The following is a 16,730-nucleotide window of genomic DNA, read 5'->3' on the forward strand; positions in this document are numbered from 1 at the left end:
GGAAGACAAGTATATGAAGATAGAACTGGGTGTGTATGGAAACCCTAGACTTCTTGGAAAGGGTATTCTAGGCAAGACAGAACTAAAAAATGTGCCCGTTTTACTTTGGGTAATTTATTTACTAATATTTTTCCTTAACATAATTCTGCAATTTAAAAAATATGTATTTATTGAAATGTTGTCCAGTCAAGAAATAATTCTTCACTCATTAAAAGAAGATTGATAGGAAGCTCATTTTCATAGGAAAGATTCTTTGTGTTGGCAACAACACTAGAAACCCTAAAGCCAAACAAAAGACTTTCTCAAGGAAAATTTTCCAGGGCAAATTCCAAAGACTGACGTTTCACCATCAAAAGGAGCATAAACAAACAATGTTTTCTATCTACTCATTCTGCAACAGCCACTCTGATCCCTGTTTCCAAAATGTTTCCAAGTTTAAAACTGATTTCTCAATTAATGATTTTTTTAAAGCATGTGGACAAACAAAGAGTTAACAAATGTGTTCTCATACTGTGAGAGAGGACATTTAACAAACCTCAGAATGAAAACTTCAGAGTAAAAGACAGCAGATTCTGTCTTTGCTGCTCATTGTGTAACTTTGAGCAAACTGCTTAAGCTCTCTGGTTCTGTTCCCTTAAAATGGGGATGGTAATATCTTCCTAGTAAGGAGCCCTGTGGGCACAGTGGTTAAGCACTCAGAGCTGCTAACTAAAACGCCATCGATTCAAACCCACCAGCAGCTCCACAGGAGAAAAGATGTGACAGTTGGCTTCCCTAAAAATTACAGCCTTGGAAACCCTACAGGACAGTTCTATGAGGGCACTATGAGTAGGAATCAATGACACGGCAATACACTGTTGTTGTTAGGTACTGTTCAGTGGGTTCCAACTCGTAGCGGCCCTATGTGCAACAGAAAAAAACACGGCCTGCTCCCATGCCATCTGTACAATCTTTGCTATGTTAGAGCCCATTATTGTAGTCACTGTGTCAGTCCATCTCTTTGAGGGGCTTCTTCTTTTTCACTGACCCTCCACTTTACCAAGCATGATATCTTTCTCCAGGGACTGTTCCCTCCTGATTACACATCCAAAGTATGTGAGACAAAGTCTCGCCATCTTTGCTTTTAAGGAGCATTCTGGCTGTACTGCTTCCAAGAAAGATTTGTTCATTCTTCTGGCAGTCCATGGTGTATTCAGTACTCTTCGCCAACACCATAATTCAAAGGCATCAATTCTTTACAGTCTTCCCTAATTGTCTAGTTTTCGCATGCACATGAGGCAATTGAAAACACCATGTCTTGGGTCAAGTGCACATTAGTTCTCAGAGTGACATCTTTGCTTTTTTTTTTGCTGTAAAGATCGACTGAAATAATGCCTATAAAGCACTTAGCTCAATGCCTAGAAATCACTCAATAAATAATTGTTGCTATTGTTAAAATTATGGTTATAATTATGATGTCACAGGAAATGTGTTCCAAAATCTACAAACACTTGAAGTGCAACCCTACATGACTTATTTAATATATCCTGTGAGTCTCTCTCTCTCTCTCTCTATATATATGTACAGTTAAGTGCTTGACTAGTAGCCAGAAGGTTGGCAGTTCAAACCTACCCAGAGTTGCCTCGAAAGAAAGGACTGGTGATCTGCTTCAGACAGATCATAGCCTTGAAAACTGTATGGAGGAGTTCTACTCTGCACACATGGGGTCACCACAGGTCGGAATCGACTCCATAGCAATTAACAATAACAATGTTACATGTAGCTATATTTAAAATTTAGATTTAATTAATTAATGTTAAATAAAACTAAAATTTTTGTTCTTCAGATGCGATGGATAGCTTTTATATGGCCTTGCAACTCCCACCAAACGACTGGATGGGACTATGCAAATAAGGTGCTCGTGACCCACCAAGGGAACTGAATACCTTGATAATAATGCAAATAAGCTGCATGGCACTCTTGCAGGGGTGGTACCATGTAAATATGGTATAATGGAACCCTAATGAGTGTATTGGTCAGTTTTGCCACGCCACTAGGCTTAAAATGAGCCATCCCAGCAGCAGGATGTGGGGGACCTCACCACCCACCACCAAGAAGAAGAGATGGGAGCAGAGTGCGTCCTTTGAACCTGAGATCCCTGCTCTGGGAACCTCCTGGACCCAAGAGACAGAGAGAGGAAGCTGTAACACTGGAGACAGTGAGAAACGGCAGCAGCAGAGGCAGCAGAACCAGGAGACTGGCAGGAGATAGCACAATGTGTTTCCCAACTCATGGAGTGAGAGAGCTGAGGGTCTTTGGGCAGGAGGCTTGCTGGTTAAGTGGGATGCCTCCAGGCACTTGGCAGAGATAGGCTTGCCAACCCAAGAAACCTGAGAGCTGAGAGTCTTTGGCAAAGTGGGATGCCTCTGGGCACTTATTGGTGGAGCTAAAGAACTTTGTAACACTTGCCTGAGTAGGGCAGAGGCTGAGGGCCAGAGAGAGCCCTGCCTGTGGGCATGGCTGAGAAGAGTCTGTCCTGATGGAAGAACTGCACCCTGAGCTTCTTCTGATCCTGAATTGTAACCTGTTACTTCCCTAATAAACCCCTTAAATGTGAGTATCGTCTGTGAATTCTGTGTGGCCATTGCAACAAATGATCGAACCCAGCAGAGAAGTACAGAGTGCTTTGGGAGGGATGGCTAGTATCAGAATTGGTAAAAAGGTTGGAGAAAGGAGGTACATCTAACCTCCGCCTCATAGGAATCAGCCTTGGGCTGTTGATCTTGATTTTCCTCCCTGATTGTGAAATTAGAGGAGGTCAGACGCCCCTGGCCGCACCATTTTTACAGCTCTTCATTTGTACTAAAACCCATCGCCATGGAGTCGAGTCCGATTCATAGTGACCCTATAGGACAGAGAAGAACTGCCTCATAGAGTTTCCAAGGAGCACCTGGTGGATTCAAACTGCCGACCTTTTGTTTAGCAGCTGTAGCTCTTAACCACTATGCTACCAGGGTTTTCTCACTTGTACTAGCCGTAGTTAAAGTGTTCAATAGCCATATGTGGCCAGTGGCTCCCATTGGACAGCACAGATATAGAATATTTCCATCATCACAGAAAGTTTTTTTTTTTTTAAATATACGTATATTTTATTGTACTTTAGATGAAGGTTTACAGAACAAACTAGTTTCTCATTAAACAGGACACATATTGTCTTATGACATTGGTCAACAACCCCACGACATGTCAACATTCTACCTTCTCAACCTTGGGTTTCATACATCACAGAAAGTTTTATTGCCCATGTGGCATAGTCAAAACCTCATGTACTATGCACCTAACTACACAATTTACTGCCTCATGGACAAAGACTTGCTCTAGCTGTCTATCCATTTTGCCTGTCTATTTTAATAGTTTCAATTGAATTCCAAAGACATTTAGGTTAATTCATTCTTTTACTGAACAAGCAGTTTATGTAGTACTGTATTTTGCACAGCTAAGCCTTTGTGGCGTAGTGGTTAAGTGCTACGGCTGCTAGCCAGAAGGTTGACAGTTCAAATCCACCAGGCTCTCCTTGGAAACTCTATGGGACAGTTCTACTCTGTCCTATAGGGTTGCTATGAGTCGGACCCGACTCGACGGCAAAACGTTTTTTTTTTTTTAATTCAGTATACTATATCAAGGGTTGCAAAGCAACTAAGAAACACGTTCTCTGTCCCTGAAAAATTTAGAATCTACTGGAGAAACGAGTGAGTTTTCTGATATCTATTACAATTGGACAGTGCTGTATTCCAGTGAAACAAATTTATAGGATAGTAGAAAGGCATCATTATATAGGCTAATCCAACTAACAATGAACTTTTTTCCTAAATATTTTCTTGTACTCTTGCTGCTTAAAACTTTAAAAGCATTCATCCACAGAACCTTTGATGCACAGGTGGTTCAGGCCTAGTTCTTCCGACCAAAGCCCACATAATCTCTGATTTATCTGAATCATTGTACCTTTTGCTAATATAGGACCTGTGACGGTTAATGCTATAAATCAACTTGGCTAGGCTACGATTCTCAGTGGTTCGACGGACACTACGTAATCGTCTCCCATTTTGTGATCTGATGGGAGGAACCAATCAATTAGAAAGGGGGTTTTCTCGGGGTTGTGGCCTTCCTCCAGTATGCAAATGGATGCTTTGACAAAGCTTGCTCTCTCTCTCAACCCCACAGTCTTCTCATCTTCTGATCTCCGTGTTTTGCAACGTAACCCAGGAGGGGCCTCCAGCCTGCCACCTAACCTACAGGTTTTGGGTTCGTCAAACCCTGCAACCATGAGAGCCAGCAGAAGTGTTCAGCCTGTTGTTTGACCCACAGATTTGGGACTTGCTAACCCCCACAACTGTGTGAGCCATTTCTCTGAAGTAAATTTCTCTCTCCACATATATATCTATATATGATTCACTGGTTTTGCTCCTCTGGAGAACCCAAACCAAGACAAGACCTTTTCATCAGATATAAAATGAAAGCATGGAGCCTGAGGACCTCTGAGATACATTCTGGCTCTAAAATTCTTTGTAATAGTGGTCCTTCTGAGACAGCGATTTTGTATTCAAATAATCCCAAAACTAAGCTCAAGTAGGAGTCAAGGAAAAAGTAGCAACATATGTAGGACTATGGTGGAGGGAGGATGTTTGTGAGCAAGTCATACTTGCAATGGAATCAAACTGTACCATGTTCGTGATCTTCTAGCCCTAGCCAAACTCAAGGCCCCCCCAAAAGAATAGCAATTCTTGATGATCATCGATTACTTTGCATCAGCATCTATTCTACTCTTCTTTCCGTTCTACTTTTTTCTTCTTTTCTTCTAAGTCCATCTTCTCTTTAGACCTGAAAATGGCACTACAGTCTTCTCAGGATTAAGTTTTTCATGATCTATGATGAGAACCAGCGAATATGTGCTTCCTTTAAAACTCCTCCTTCTCCATGTCCTTTTCCTGTTTCTTATGAAGAATAACTACCATAATGGGGAACTTACTATATGCCAAAGCATTATGCAACGTGTATTATTCTTGTCATCTCATTTAATCTCAGAACCGCCTCACACATGTTAGAGAGAGAAGACCAAGGTGTAAGTTATGGAAAGCCACGTAATGAGTGCAGGAGACTGGACGTGAATTGAGGTCTCTCTGTTTCCAAAGACTGTGTTTGTTTGTTTTTGTTTTATAATATTTTATTGTATTTTCTGTGAAAGTTTACACAGGAAATTAGGTTCCCGTTTAACAATTACTACACAAATTATTCAGAGGTATCAGTTACATTTTTCACAATGTGTCAGCATTCTCATTAGTTCCCGTCTGGATCTGTTGCTTCCAGTAATCTGGTTTTCCTGTCCCCTTACCCTTTCATCTTTGCTTTAGAGTAATTGCTGACCATTTGGTCTCCTATAGATGGTTTTTTAAAAGTGTGAAGTAGTCACTGGTAATATTCTTTATTTTATGAGCCAATCTGTTATTTAGGTAAAAGGTAACCTCAGAGGGTAGTTTCGGTTCAAGATTTATGGAGTATTTCAGGGCGATAGTCTCAGTGAGTCTCCTAGTCTCAACCAGTCCAGTAACTGGACTTTTTAAGAGTTTGAGTTCTGTTCCACATTTTTCTCCCTTTCTATCAGGGTCCATCTATTGTGACCCTAATCAGAATGATCAATGGTGGTAGCCAGGTACCATCTAGTTCTTCTGGTCTCAGGGTAGGTGAGACCGTGGTTCATGTAGACTGTTAGTCCTGTATACTAGTTTCTTCTCTGAGTTTTTAGTTTCCTTCTTTCTCTTCTGCTTCAGACAAGAAGAGACCGATCAAAAACTGTGTTCCTTACCACTACAGCAGACTGTCTTCAGCATCCTCAAATCAGAAATGCCCAGGGATAAAAAGAGCTTTACTGAGGGAATAAAAACACTTTGGTTTTCATCCTATAATAGCACCAACTGTTATTGTGGGGAAATTATTTAATGTCTGGATATCATTTTTCTTATTTGTAGGTCAAGGGGCTAGAGTAGAGGATTTCTGAGTATCCTTCCAGCTGAAAACTAGAATTCTTTTCTATCATTTTCCTCCCAAATATATATATATATATTTTTTTTTTTTTTTACCGTATTTTAACTGATTGTAACTAGTATTTACTGATTGTCACTATGAGCCAGGCATTTTACATGCATTATCTCTTTTAATCTTTATCACAGCCTTTTGAGGTAAGTACCATTATTTATTATCTTAGTTTTATGATAGAGACATTGAGGTTCACAGCAGCTATATGACTTGCCTTAGCTAAGAATGACATAGTCTGGGCTCAAACCAAAGGCATCTGACTCCATACTCCCCAAAAGCTACACTGACTTCTGATAGAATCCACGAGTCCTCTGTCCATGGTCAGAGGCCATATGCTAGACTGTGTGTGTGTGTGTGTTAAAATATAGAAAACATTTGCCATTTTAACCATTTTTTTATATTCAATGACATTAATTACATTTACCATGCTATGCAACCATCACCACTATCCATTTCCAATTTTTTTCTTATCCTCCTAAACAGAAACTCAATATCTCTTAAGCAATAACTCTCCCTTTCCTCCTCCCCCCAAGCCATGGTAACAACTAATAAACTTCTGTCTCTATGCATTTGCCTATTCTAGATATTTCATATCAGTGGAGTCATACAATATTTGTCCTTTTCTGTCTGATTTATTTCAGCTCAGCATAATGTTTTCAAGGTGCAGCCATGTTGTAGCATGTATCAGAACTTCATTTCTCTTTAAGGGTGAATAATATGCCATTGTATGGATAGACCATATTTATCTGTTCATCTGTTGATGGACACTTGGGTTGTTTCTACCTTTTGGCTCTTGTGAATAATACTGCAGTGAACGTTGGTGTACAAGTATCTGTTGGAGTCTCTACTTTGAAGTCTTTTTGATATATACCTGGGAGTGGAATTGCTAGGTCATATGGTAGTTCTGGAAACCCTGGTGGCACAGTGATTAAGAGCTATGGCCTCTAACCAAAAGGTCAGCAGCTCGAATCTACCCGGTGTACCTTGGAAACCCTATGGGGCAGTTCTATTCTGTCCTATAGGGTTGCTATGAGTCAGAATTGACTTGATGGCAATGGGTTTATGTTTAGCTTTTTGAGGAACCTCCAAACTATTTTCCCCAGTGACTGCACATTTTGCATTCCTACCAGCAATGGATGAGGCTTCCAATTTCTTCAGATCCTCGCCAACACTTATTTTTCTGATAATAACCGTCCTTGCCGGGGAGAGGGGGGGAGGTGAAGTGGTATTTCATTGTGGTTTTGAGTTGCATTTCCCTTATGACTAATGATACTGAGCATCTTTTCATGTGCTTTTTAGCCATTCATGTTTCTTCTTTGGAAAAATATCTATTTAAGTCTTTTGCCTTTTTTTTTTTTTTTTTTTGATTGGGTTGTTTGTCTTTTTGTTGTTAAGTTGTAAGAGTTCTTTATATTTTCTGGATATTAAACCATTATCAGATATATGGTTATCAAATATCTTCTCCCATTCTGTGGGATGTCTCTTCACTTTCTTAATGAAGTCCTTTGATGCACAAAAGCTTTTCATTTTGATGAAGTCCAATTTTTCTCATCTTGTTTGTGCTTTCGGTGTCATATCTAAGAATTCATTGTTGAAAATGAAGTCTCAAAGCATTATGTTTTCTTTTAAACATTTTATTATTTTTGTTCTTATATTTACATCACTGATCCATTTTGAGTCAATTTTCACATATGGTGTGAGGTATGGGTTGAACTTTATTCTTTTGTACGTGGAGATCCAGTTGTGCCAGCACCATTTATTAAAGAAACTATTCTTTCCCCCACTGAATGGGCATGGGCACCCTTGTCATTAATAAGATGACCATACATGCATGGATTTATTTCTGGACTCTCAGTTTTGTTCCATTAGTCTATATGTCTGTCCTGATACTGTCCTAATACCAGACTGTTTTGATGACTGTACCTTTATAGCATATTTTGAAAATGGGGAATATGAGTCCTCCTACTTTGTTCTTCTTCTTCAAGGTTGCTTTACCTATTCAAGGCCCCCTTACAAATCCATGTGAATTGAGAATTGGCCTTCCCATTTCTGAAAAAAAATCTGTTAGAATTTTGATAGGGATTGCATTGAATCTATAGATCCTTTTGGGTAGTACTGACATCTTAACAACAGTAGGTTTTCTACTCCATGAATATGGGATGTCTTTCTATTTATTTAGGGCTTCTTTAATTTCTTTCAGCAATGTTTTCAGTTTTCAGTGAACAAGTCATTTATGCTAAACTTTTTATAGTAGACAAATATCTGGCACTCCAGACCAATAATGCAGAAATACACAACATTCAAGAAAAAAAAAAAGGAGGAAATAACACGCAAATATATCGTGATGAATAGCCTCCAAATAGTATTTGATTCAGCAGACATATTCAACTTTCACCTGCTTCATTTAACCTACAGGGTTGACCTTCATTTGTGAATTAAGCTGCCTTTCATTGCATCTTTAAAAATTCCTATTAACACTGATTCTAGTTGCTCCATTAAGCTTAAATTGCTTAATATGGTTTTTTTTTAATTGGCATTTCCCCCTACAAATTTAATAATAATAATTTTTAAAGTGAGTACATCCTAGCTCTACAATAATGTCCATAAATGGACCTTTCGCATATCCATACCTTAATTGCCGGAGGTTCTTGGACACTAATAGCCTCAGATAGGATCTGAGCCGCTCCCATGTTTGGTTTATGACAGTAAGATATCTCTGAAACTGCTGCTTATTATTCTCTTGAACTAGATTTCCTCATGTAGGCAGTAAGGCCATAGTCCATCTTTTTTTTTTTCTTTTCTTACTAGTTTAATCAAAAGTGGCATATAAAAATTCCTCTTGTGGCATGTATAACCAGACAGATATTTGATAAAACAAATTCAGTAACATTTTAATTGTAGAATCTAGGCGGTGGGTATACGGGTGCTCACTGTACAATTCTTTCAACTTTTATATCTGAAAAATTTTACAGTAAAATGTTGGAGAAAAAATCTCTCTTGTAAACTCATTTTTTACAAATATTTATGGCTCTTTACTATATACCAAGTCCCTGGGTGGCTCCAATGGCTAAGCACCCAACTATTAACCAAAAGGTTGGTGGCCATAACACACCCAGAGGTGCCTCAGAAGAAAGGCCTGGCAACCTACTTTCTCAAGGTCACAGCCTTGAAAAAGCTACAAAGCACAGTTTTACTCTGCACACATGGGGTCGCCAGGAGTCGGAATCGACTCAATGGCAACTGGTTTGGTTTACTATATACCAGGCTCTGAGGTACACTCTGCCACAAAAGGAGCTTACAGTTTAATATGTCAATCCTGAGGAGTTGCTTAATTAACTCTGACCTCAAAGCTGAGGATCAGATATTCTTTTAGTGGAAACAGAAAACCTCTATGACCTTCTGCAGTCTGGAAGGCCCCTAGTTATGTGCCAGTTGATAGTGCACCAATCAAGGACTACCAAATGGATTTGAAAGTCAATCAGAGAACCCCAATCCACCAACTCCCACCACCCCACATTTCTTCCAAAAATCCCACTCTAAGAGAAAACCCCACCCAAATAGAACATTGACCAAAGACTGTCTTAAGACTTCTTCCTTTACTCTAGAAAACCCACTCTCCTTTCAAATCCCTTTGAGTCTCTACCCAAAGGAGCCAGTGTAGTTGACTCCTTTGCTATAGTAAGCCCTGAATAAACATCTTTCGATGAACTCTTTAGGTAGTCTTTATCCTTTTGATAATCTTCTACTATGGTTTTCAACATAGTTAATTAAAATCAGTTGTAACAACACTTCAAAAACACACACAGAACCTACATTTGTTTTTCTGTACAATTTCACTCTCCTCTGTATTCCAATCTGCTTTAAGAAAGAAGGAGATGAATTTTCAGGTAGTTTGCATAGAAGGGCAGGTATCCAAGGTGCACCTTTGGGAATGTCTTCCTTAGAAGTGATCTGTAATGTGTGTCTCCTGGGAGTGGCAGGATGTTGAGAACCACTGAGTATTCACAGGTAATTCAGTTTTATCTCAGTATCAGTGTGTTAGCAAACTCTGTGCCTTCCTGAAAGTAAAGGATAAGGATGTGGGCAATGGTCGCACATGGGCTGTATGTTTACCTTGGGTCACAGTGGCTAGAATGTTTGAGTGTGACTGAGCCACTCAAAAACAAAAAAACCCAAACTCATTGCTGTTGAGTCAATTCCAACTCACAGCAACCCTACAGGACAGAGTAGAACTGTCCCATAGAGTTTCCAAGGAGTGCTGGTGGATTTGAATTGCAGACCTGTGGTTAGCAGCCGTAGCTCTTAACCGCTCTCCCACCAGAGTTTCCAAGCCACTCAAGGGGACCTAATAAAAACGACTGTATTTGTCCTACTTTCACAACTAGTAGCTGGGGTCTTAAAAGCTTGCAAGCAGCCATCTAACATAATCTATTCATCCCAACCCATCTGGAGCAAGGGAGAATGAAAAAAACCAAAGACACTAGGGAAATATTAGTCCAAAGGACTAATGGACCACAACTACCACAGCCTCCACCAGACTGAGTCCAGCACAACTAGATGGTGCCTGGCCACCACCACTGACTTCTCTGACAAGGATCACAATAGAGGGTCTCAGACAGAGCTGAAGAAAAATATAGAACAAATTCTAACTCACAAAAAAAGACCAGGCTTACTGGTTTGACAGAGAGACCCTGAGAGCTGGCCTCTGGACACCCTTTTAACTCAGTAATGAAGTCACTCCTGAGGTTCACCCTTCAGCCAAAAATTAGACAGGCCCATAAAACAAAACGAGACTAAATGTGCACACCAACCCAGGGGCAAGGAGGAGAAGGCAGGAAGGGACAGGAAAGCTGGTAATGGGGGAACCCAAGGTTGAGAAGGAGAGAGTGTTGACATGTCACGGGGTTAGCAACCAATGTCACAAAACAATATGTATATTAATTGTTTAATGAGAAACTAATTTGCTCTGTAAATCTTCACCTAAAGCACAATATTAAAAAAAGATTGTATTTGTCCATGTATCTTATTCAACTCTCCCATCCCACCCAAACAAACACTCTCATATTCATTCTTCAAGGTTAATTCAAGTCTCACCTCACTCACAGTGCCTTCCCTCTTCCTTCCTAACCAAATTAACTTCTCCTTCTTGAAAGTCTCAAGTTATAAACCTTGAGAAAAAGAAAGAAAGGAACAATCTGTTGTAAAGTCTTGCTGAAAATAGAGACGAATATAAATGAGGATCCCTGCAAGGACATGCCCTCCACATTTTAATTTTGAAGCTGACAGCCAGCAGGGCACATGGCACTAACCAATTTCTTTCTCTTCCACACCCCATCAGATTTTTCAGCTTTGACACAGAATTGTTGCCTTGCTCCTATGTCCTTTCCTTCCAGATTACCTAATAGAGATTTGTAAACTATCACTTAACACTCTCTGAATCAGCAGAGCTTATGCAAAAGGGAAAACCTAGCAACCATAATATCCAGTCATTAGGATATTGGATCTTGGGAGCTGCAGAGTTGGTATGTGTCTTAGTCATCTAGTGCTGGTATAAGAGAAATACCGCAAGTGGATGGCTTTAACAAAGAGAAATTTATTCTCTCACAGTATTATTTTTTTTTGTTCACAGTATAGTAGGCTACCAGTCCAAATTCAGGGTGTTAGCTCCAGGGGAAGGCTTTCTCTCTCTGTCGGCTCTGGAGGAAGGTCCTTGTCATCAGTCTTGCCTTGGTCTGGGAGCATCTCAGCACAGGAACCTCAGGTCCAAAGGACGTGCTGTGCTCCCAGTGCTGCTTTCTTGGTGGTACTAGGTCCCCACTCTCTGCTTGCTTCCCTTTCCTTTTATCTCTTGTAAGATAAAAGGTGGTACAGGCCACACCTCAGGGAAACTGCCTTTACATTAAATCCAGGGCATGACCTGAGGACGTGACCTGGGCAAGAGTGTTACATCCCACCCTAATCCTTTTAACCACAGGCAGAGATTATTATAATACATAGGAAAATCACAAAATAGAGGACAACCACACATGGCCTAACCAAGTTGACTCATATTTTGGGGGGACACAATCCAGTCCATTACAGTATGAGACGATGAAATCTAATGGCAGATATCAGTTTCATACAAGAAACACTTTTTTTGTATGTGCATGTTAATCAGAACTGAATGATTCGTAAGATAATGAGTGCCTCATCTTTAGATGTATAACAGAAGGAGCCCAGATGAGACCTTTAGGATTTTTCCAATGGGGGTGAAAACTTGGAAGAAAAGTGACTTCCAAAATCTTTCCAATATGAAATTTCTAGTAAGGTTTTTAAGATAAGATCTAAATTGAGAAAAAGAACACAAGAAAGAAAGAACAAGGCAGGAGAAAACAAATTTCAAACTAGTGGCATGGTTGCAAAAGGATGACTCCACAGTGAGCCCATGAGTTTGGTATCTGTTACATGTAAGCTCCTAGGATAAGAACCTTGGACTGTGACACAATTGGGCAGTACACATGGCTTCTCTCCAGCTTTGTGTAAATAGACTTTTGCCCTTTTGCCTATGACACTATCAAGGAGCATTCATACAAACTCAGCCAGATAGCTGTGTCCAGCACAGTACAGGGCCACCTGACGACTCACAGGCTGCTCTAAGATTAAGCTCCAATCATCTCCAGTCTCATCAGGACTGAGGGGTCTGTGGCCCAAAGGGAGATTCAAGGATGCTCAGGTACTGCGGGGAGGTGGGCGGGAGCAGCAGTCCCAGGGCGTCTCTGTCCCAGACTCCTTTGACAATCTCATGAATTTCCTCCCTCCCAAATCCACTTTATCATCTAAACGAACCTCTTCCTCACAAAAGCGGAAAAATATCTAAAACTGTGCCCATAAAACAAAACAAAACAAAAAAGCCAATTTCAATTCTGTTCAAAAGTAAACATGAATGAGAAAGTTGCTATTGTTCAACTTGAAAAAGAAAATAAAATTGTATATTGATTTTTGATATCTAATCATGTTGACTTACATTTCCTATGGCAATAGATGTTCAAAGTATTGACTACAGAGGAAACCACAGGCACCACAATTTACCTGACTATGATGGGTGTGGCAGACACTGCTAGTGGTTTAGGTAATATCACTTCTCTATTTTATCCTCATTAAGTAAATCTCAATGTTTATAGGACTAGCCATGTGTCCAGGTAAAAAACTATAGTTACCAGACTCCTCGGCAGTTAAGGTGGCTGTGGGACGTGGTTCAGAACACCAAGATATAAGCAGAATTTGGCTGAGGTTTCTGGAAATGTTCTAAGTCCTGATACAGCCACTTGTCCTTCCCCCTTCATCTTTCCTCTTCTTTGTTCCTGGAATGAGACCACAGTCCTCAGATGTTCAGTAGTTACTCACGAAGGACAGGAAAGCAGAAAGGTTCAATGAGACTGTTGCTGGAGAAGCTGTGTTGGACATTGAGATGACGACCTCTATACTCATTGTAAGAAAAAGAAACCCCTTACACTTTGAACTGAAACTATCCCCTGAGGTCATCTTTTAGCTAAATAACAAATTGGCTTATAAAATAAAGAACATCACCTACGAGCGCATCGTTCCTTTAAAAAATCATCTACAAGACCAAACAATCAACAATTACTCTAATAGAGAAAGAAAAGAAGGTAATGGGCAGATAAACTAGATTACTGGAAATGGAACTCGCTGAATGAAATAATAAGAATGTTCACACTGTGGAAAACGTAACCAAAGTCACTGAACAATTTGTGTAGAAATTGTTAAATGGGAACCTAATTTGGTATGTAAACTTTCACCAAAAACACAATATTATTAAGAAATCAAGTTGTCATCATCGAGACCAAAAATGTTCTTCTGACATGTGAAGAATCTAATAAAGCTTATTCCAGAAAAAAAAAAAAATTAAAAACCTTATTTGTTTAAGCAGTGTCAAAGTTTGTTACTCTCAGTTGTCTGTAGGCAACCATTTTGTGACCGTGAAGCACCAAACCTAAGGACAAAAAGTAAACATGCTGCAGATGTTGGAGCGGAAGGAAAGAAAGGGCATGGGACCCTGTGACATTGACCAGACACCCAGTCAATCTGGGAACACCTACCTCTGAACATCTTATGTACATGTGTTAGGTTCCTGTGGCCTCTGTAACAAAGTACCACAGATTATAAAAAAAAAAAAGTGTTAGGTTCCTGTGGCTTCTGTAACAAAGTACCACAGATTAGGTGGCTTAAAACAACAGAAATTTATTCTCTCATAGTCTTGAAGGCTTGTTATTGTTGTTAGTGGCAGTCGAGTCAATTCTGACTCAAGGCTATCCCATGTGTGCAGAGTAGAACTGTGCTACACAGGATTTTCAAGGCTGTGGCCTTTCTGAAGTAAATCACCAAGTCTGTCTTATGAGGTGTCTGGGTGGGTTCAGAAGGCCAATCTTTTGGCTAGCAGTCAAGCACTTGACCATTTGTGCCACCCAGGGATTCCTAGTCCCCGAAGCTAAAAGTCTGAAATCAAGATGTGCGGAAGGTCTTGCTCACTCTGAAGCCCCTAGGGGAGAATTCTCCCCAGCCTCTCCCAGCTTCTGGTGTTCCTCAGCTTGTGATAGCATCACTCTAATCTCTGCCTCTCTTCACAAGGCCATATTCTTTCTGAGTCTGTCTCTCTGTGTCTCTTCTCCTCTCTTTATAAGGACACTAGTCACATTTTTTTTTTTTTGTCATATTGGATTAGGGCCCACGGTACTCTGGTATGATCTCATGTTAACTTATCACATCTGCAAAGACTCTATTTCCAAATAGGTCACATTCACAGGTACCCAGGGTGAGGACTTCAATGTATCATTTTGGAGGACAAAACTCAACCCATAACAGTTGTCACGGCTTGAACTGTATCCGCCAAAAATATGTGCCAACTTGGTTAGGCCATGATTCCCAGTATTCTGTAGTTGTTCTCCATTTTGTGATTGTAATTTTATGTTAAAGAGCATTAGGGTGGAATTGTAACACCCTTACCAGGTCACCTCCCTGATCCAATGTAAAGGGAGTTTCCTTGGGGCATGGCCTGCACCACCTTTTATCTCTCAAGAGATAAAAAGGAAAGGGAAGCAAGAAGAGATTTGAGGACCTCATACCACCAACAAAGCAACGCTGGAAGCAGAGCACATCCTTTGGTCCTGAGGTTCCTGCGCTGAGATGCTCCCAGACCAAGGAAAGACTGATGACAAGGACCTTCCTCCAGAGCCAACAGAGAAAGAAAGCCTTCCCCTGGAATTGACGACCTGAATTTGGATTTGTAACCTACTAGACAGTAACAGAATAAATTTCTCTTTGTTAAAGCCATCTACTTGTGGTATTTCTGTTATAGCATTACTAGATGTCTAACACAACAGTATGCAATAAATGTCTTTTCTTAACAGGCAAGCAGGAAATTGTCCCACCCAGCTCTTGCATTCTGCTGTGTAAAAGAATGCATGCTGATACAGACAGGGACTGGGACCTCCAAAATCATAAAAAAAAAAAAAAAAAATTTTGAGTTCTAAAATAGTTTAGCTTAACCGGTAAAGTATGTCTGCCTTGAGCATTGTGCTCTTTTAAGAACAATCTGTATGGGATCAAATTGACAACAGCAACTCAAAAGATTAGATAGGAAACTGTCTTCGTTATCTACTGCTGCTATAACAGAAATACCACAAACAGATGGCTTTAACAAACAAATTTATTTTCTCACAGTTTAGGAGACTAGAAGTCTGAATTCAGGGTGCTGGCTCTAGGGCTGTCTGTGGGCTCTGAAGGAAGGTCCTTGCCTTTTTTGAGCTTCTGCTCCTGGGCTGTCTTCATGTAGTTTGGCATCTCTCCTTCCTCTTCTCTGCACCCTTAATCTGCTCCTTTTATATCTTATATCTTATAAGAGACTGGGTCAAAACACACCCTACACTAATCCTGTCCCATTAACATAACAAAAGCAACCTGTTTCCAAATGGGATTATAATCACAGGCATAGAGGTTAGGATTTACAATACATATTTTTTGGAACACAATTCAATCCACAACATTACACCCTTTGGGCTCCCAAAATTCATGTCCTTGCCACACTCAAAACACATTCACCCCATTACAGAAACTTAGGGGGCAATGAGTTTATGTTAATGAGGGAGGAACAATTCAGAAAAGGAGGGTGAGAATGGCTGCACAATTTGAAGAATGTAATCAATGTCACTGAATTGTATATGTAGAAACGATCTGCTGTATGTTCCGCTGTTTATATTCCCAACAAAAATAAAATTAAAAAAAAAAATAGGGGTTCTAAAATGTCATCAATGTCAGTGAGTTGTAAATGTGGAAGTTGTTCTGTTGGTGGAAAAAAAGAGAAAAAAAAAATCAAAGGGGTTCTACATACGCAACAAAAAGAAACTCAAGAACAATGCCACAGTAACAGCCAAATCTAGAAAAACCAGCCAAAACCTTAACAGGTCAGTCCATGGAAACGCTTGCCTGGCTGAGTGAGAACCAGTCAGGACAATGCCACGGTTCCTCAGCCTTGGGCTCCATTTGAAATGAATGCTAGACTTCTCTGGAAGGAATATGAAAACTTTCCTTGCATTGAGCAAGTGCCTACTTATCCTACAGTCCCATCTAGAAAGACCAAAGAAACCATGAGAATAGTTCCTTGAATT

General features: G+C 40.1%; 1 long non-coding RNA gene across 1 annotated transcript in view; it reads right to left on the reverse strand.

Moving 5' to 3' along the window:
- LOC135232839 (uncharacterized) overlaps positions 1–13,943 on the reverse strand; it is an 80,104-nt gene extending 66,161 nt beyond the window's left edge. Inside the window, exon 1 of the long non-coding RNA XR_010323434.1 lies at positions 13,266–13,943. This is a non-coding gene — a long non-coding RNA (uncharacterized LOC135232839). The remainder of the gene's footprint in view (positions 1–13,265) is intronic.
- Positions 13,944–16,730: the final 2,787 nt, after the last annotated feature.

This window comes from Loxodonta africana, chromosome 11 (genome assembly GCF_030014295.1).
Source record: "Loxodonta africana isolate mLoxAfr1 chromosome 11, mLoxAfr1.hap2, whole genome shotgun sequence".
Classification (NCBI taxonomy): Eukaryota; Metazoa; Chordata; class Mammalia; order Proboscidea; family Elephantidae; genus Loxodonta; species Loxodonta africana.